General features: G+C 48.9%; 1 long non-coding RNA gene across 1 annotated transcript; it reads left to right on the top strand.

The window, feature by feature from the left end:
- Positions 1 to 1,625: 1,625 nt before the first annotated feature.
- Positions 1,626 to 3,953, top strand: LOC137525672 (uncharacterized). The gene is made up of 4 exons (XR_011022969.1): positions 1,626 to 1,731; positions 2,525 to 2,602; positions 3,154 to 3,234; positions 3,888 to 3,953. It is a non-coding gene; the product is annotated as an uncharacterized lncRNA (long non-coding RNA).
- The last annotated feature ends 1,234 nt before the right edge of the window (positions 3,954 to 5,187 follow it).

The raw sequence follows: 5,187 nt of genomic DNA on the forward strand, positions 1-5,187 counted from the left end.
GCAGCTGACGGCCGACGTACGTCGGGGGCGGAGTCATCCATTTTCCCCGCCGCGCTACAAGACTTCGGGAGCCAATGCCCGAGGCTCAGAAGACGGCGTTGCACGTGGCAGGCGGCACGAACAAAGGTGCTGTGTCGTCGCACTGTCTGCTGGACACAATGGCTTCCCAGCATGACTCCGAAGTGGAAGAGGCAGATGAGGGGGGTGGAGGACACACATCAAAAGGTAAACCGACGCGTGAAGGACAACAGGTAGGACAACATGGCCAGCATGAGGTCCCAGGCGGACTCTTGAAAGATACACAAGGCGTACAGGCCGCAGGGTCACATGGGGGACCTTTTGAAGCCCACCAAAGCAAACAGAAAGCCCTGCCAGTTGCCCATCAATCCGAAAACGTTGCCAACACACCAGAGATGATGACAACGCAGCATGGCATAAAAAGAAACGAGGCAAAACAAGCACAGTCAGTTGCAAGAAACCACAATCGCACACATGCCACGAAAACCACCAATGATAGTGATGGGGTACCATTTCTAGCCGACCAAGGCAACAAAGCCATGCCAGCTGCACGTGAATCAACAAAAGCTGCCAACACAGTTGAGACAATGCCAACGCACCACGGTTTAAAAAAGAACAATGAGCAGGAGCCAAAACAAGCACTGTCAGTTTCAAGAACACACAATCGCACACATATGTCGCGTGATGCCACGGAAACCACCAATGACAATACACCTGGCACGCTACGCACCACAACTGCTTTAAATACACAGACACTTGGACACAGAAGTAACGCCACTGGGCGTGTATCTAAGCAAGCCACCAAGGCCACCAATGAAAGCTGTAAAGTGCGACGAACAGAATCAAAGCCTTCGTGTCCAAAAGTCACTGTACCACAAACTGTCAATCACAGTGTGTCAAAGAGCGTCACTAAGTGCACCAATGTTACGGCACACTCCAGAAAAAGTAAAATGCCAAAAACAAACAAAAAAACACACCATACAAACACTGCCGTTGCAAAAACAACAGCAGACAATGTGACAGTGTCCACAAAGACCACCAATGTCTGTTCCAATTCTCGTTCCACCAAAGATCCATGTAAAAGGAGATCGACCGAACAGAAGTCGCCTGCCAAACGGCAGAAATTGTCGTTTGCCGATGCCATTGCGCAGCCTGTCACTGAACACCGTAAGAAAGGTGCGACTGACGCTGCACATGATGATAATCCCAAAAAAGAGAAAAAGTATGCAAAAGTTGAACCAAAGAAGAAGAAGCTGAACACACGACATAAGTGTTCTCCTATGACCAAGGGAGAAGTAAGGATTCTTGTGCGCCACTTTGATAGCAGAGATTATGACTGTGTTCTGGGCACCTACCGCCATCCAAACATCCGCAAGAATAAAATATTAGACAAAGTGGTGGAAGAGTTGAGGGAGAAATTGGGGAAGGTGCGAGAACGCAGTGCACTAATAAAGAAATGGTACGACTTGAAGCACAAACAACGCCGCTGCCTAAGCAGAGTGAGAGAGGAGTTCAAGACTTGTAAGTATAAACGCTTTTTGGTTACCCTCGATCCCACCAACACTGCATTCCATCTCTCCATTCCTGTCTCTGTCCTTGCCATCTTGTGTCTATTAATTTTTTCTCCTTCTGTAGGCCAAGTGACAACAAAAACGACAAGGAGCTGCCTGCCGACACAAAGTCCGCCACCGAGGGAGAAAGAAACCCATACAGGTAATGAAAAAATGTTGTCCACACCCACCTACCTACATAGCTTTTAGAAGACCACCCGACAACCACCCTCAACAACCCCCCACACACCCCCCCCCCCCCCTTCCGCCTTATTCGCCAACCCTCCACTCCCTCCCACTTCGGTCCCCAGGGAAATATTAGGTCTGGATACCGCTCCCCGGGCCAAAATCTGTTGACATCCAACTCCAATGCCTGGTCCCCAAGCCTGTTTGGGCACCCATTTTTCCCCATTTATTCTCAATTATTGACTGCAACCAATGTTGAATTGTGATGCCGCTTCATGTACTGACGTTAAAGGGAACCAGAGAGGAATAACCAAGACCAAGGATTTTAGACATACCTGGTGCTTCTTCCATCCCCATAAGCCTGGATCGTTCCCACGCCGGCATCCTATGCTTCCTGGATCCGCAGGCGGACGCGGCCAATTGGCCACAGCACAGGGGTTCCCTCCATACCCCTACGCATTTGGCGGCGCAGTTGTCAGCCTCATGCGTACTTGTATAGAGGGAGCGCCCTGCGATGATGAGAATCGCCCGTTGGCCGGCTCGCGGCAATGACGGGACCCATTAACGCCGGATCCAGGCAGCAGAGGACGGTGGCGTGGGAACGAACCGTGCGTATGGCCCTGGAGGAAGGACCAGGTATGTAGAAAACCTTTATTTCATCCTCTCTGGTTCCCTTTAATGCGCGCCGTGAAGCACGCATAGTAAAAAAAATGCTGGTCCAAAAGTCCTCACTGTGACATTGCCATATTTTTTTTGTCTTCACTTTGCAGAGCCTGTTGCCGTACCATTACCAGAGCTACAGAAGATTGTCAGCCAAGGCGGAAATTCAACCACAAGCGCCGTTGAAGGTAAGAGACACACTGTCCGCAGATTCATGTTATTCATCAAGGGATCCAGAGAGGGAGGTAGCTACCAAAAAGGGAATGCTTTTACACATAGCTGGGACTGCCTCCAGCCCCATAAGCCTGGAAGGCTTATGGGGCTGGAGGAAGCCCCAGCTAGATTTTGAAAATTATTTTTCTACATCTGTGGATCTCTGTAAGGCCCCATTCACCCCGGGTTTTCTTGCAAACTGACTTGGTTATCCCGTCCACTGATGAGAAACGAGTACTGAGGCAAATAACCACGAGTCGTTTTGTACTCGTCATTAGGATGCAAATTGCGTGGGATTAGTGACTGACTTGCATGCAGGCTATTTTCCCTAATACCAGGTACTTACCAACAGAATGACGGGTAGACAAATACTCGTGGTTATTTGAATTATTACTCGTCGATCATCACTGCTCCCGTCATGCTAGCAGCTTCAAATGGTTTGAGATTGCCCACTATTGAGTACTTTGGTTTGATAAAACTGTATAAAACAGTGGACTGACACAGTTGTTTTTGATTGGTTCCGCAGCCCATGTGCCAACAGCACCCCCACTTCTAACCACCAATGACACTTTTCACAACGTTGAAGATCAGCCAGCTGCAATCGAAGGTAAATAAGCATCCCTGTATGTGCACATTTATTATTCACAGCGGAAGGATGCAGTCCAATCCGGATGCTAAAAATGCCCTCAGACATGGGAAAAGGACAGCCTCCCTCCAACCCCTACTCCCCCCCCACCACCACTCCACCCCAAAACAAACAAGGAAAGTATGAGCCCAACCAACGACCCAGTGAACTCTTGGTTGACAGTACAATACGTTGTGAATAGGAGGGGGACGTTGCGCGATTGCATTGCTGACTAGTCCAATGAAGGACTGGGAATGAGGTGGGGGAGGCGGAAAACGCCTCCCCCACCAGGAGGCGTTTTCATTGGCTCCTGGTCCTGGCATTCCATGTAAGCAATTGCCCTGGGTTAACATTGGATGACAGACTCAGGAGCCAATGAAAAAGGCACCTGACCCCATCACATGACTTCTGTCATCATAGAGACAGCAACACATCAGTGGGGTAACAGCCAGTGAAGTCATGTCATCCGGGGACCAGAGGTAGAGGTAGTGCTGCGATTTGCGTATTCGGGTGCACAAACCGAGCAGCGGTGTGTGCTGCTAAAACACCGCCGGCCCTTTCATGGATAAAGTTGTATGTAACCAAAATACCAAACTCCTATGTGCCAACTCCTCTGCCCTTTTATGTACTTGTAGAACTGAAGGACATTACAGTGCAAGTCGACAACGACAGTGACCAAGACAGCACAGCCTCCAGTTCTGGTAAGTCGTTGTATAGTGCTCTACCAAAAACACTGTACTGACATGACAGCATGTCACACGGCTGTTGGCAATCTGCCAAACCAAAAAAGAATGTAGGTAACGATATAGTGCCTGTGTCAGGACATAGAAAATTGATGAACGGCGACAACTATGCTTGGTCCAATTAGGCATGTATAGTAGCTATACTTGTCCTACGCGAATTTCTATACTCTGGCAAGTATAGTGAGGGAGCTATATAACAGTACTGGAAGCGGTAGAGTAGCTATTATGGGAATAGTATAGTAGGTTACTGGGACAACTATAGTTGTCCAAGGTGTAGTGGAACAACTATGCTATGTAGCCAAGGGCAGGTCTCATTGCTATTGTAGGCCCACGATCCTTTATTTACGGAGTGAACGATTCAACCGAAACTTGGTCAACTATACTGCTACTGTGGTAAATAAATACCGTCTATACTCGACTACAACTCGAGAAATGTAGGACTCAGTTACATACATTTTCACAGTTCAACTCAGTGCTATGGCCAGTTTTCCCTATAAACTCCCCCTCCCCTTCCAGCTGCTATTGTGGCTGCCGTTCTCTCTCCCCCGTGTTCAGTGAATCAATGCAGTGTAGAAAGGTGACATACGTTCCGTCATCCACGGCTCGCCGGCATGAGCGGAGAGGAGATCAGAGGACACAGCGCGCAGCGGTGGATTAGGTAACGTAGCTTCTACACTGCATTCATTCAGTGAACACGGGGGAGAGAGGGGACACCTGCGGAGAGAGAGCGGCAGGCACAATAGCAGCTGGAAGGGGAGGTGGAGTTTATAGGGGGAAACTGGCCATAGCACTGAGTTGAAGTGTGAAAATCTGAAGCAGCACCTGGTGAGCAGGCGGAGTTAATGGCTGCAGAGTTTTATGTACTACAGCCATTATCTTCTGTTCCCCAAGTGCAGCCATTATTACTTCTGGACCCCAAGTGCAGAGCCAGTAACCACCCCTAGTCCCCACCTGCAGCCATCAACTCCCCAAGGCTGACTAGACTAGACTTGAGAAAATACCAGCTTTTGGGGGTCAAATGTGGGCGTCGACTTATACACGTGGTCGACTTCTATCCGAGTATATACGGTACTGTGCTAAATGTATTTTACAAACGATACTGGTACAAGAACAATCGCGATATCAGGGCATCTAGGCTTGCTATAGAGGGTGATCAATGTCTCTTTATGTATATTGGGACAAGTATACCTAC

The sequence above is a fragment of the Hyperolius riggenbachi genome, chromosome 7 (genome assembly GCF_040937935.1).
Source record: "Hyperolius riggenbachi isolate aHypRig1 chromosome 7, aHypRig1.pri, whole genome shotgun sequence".
In the NCBI taxonomy this organism is placed as follows: Eukaryota; Metazoa; Chordata; class Amphibia; order Anura; family Hyperoliidae; genus Hyperolius; species Hyperolius riggenbachi.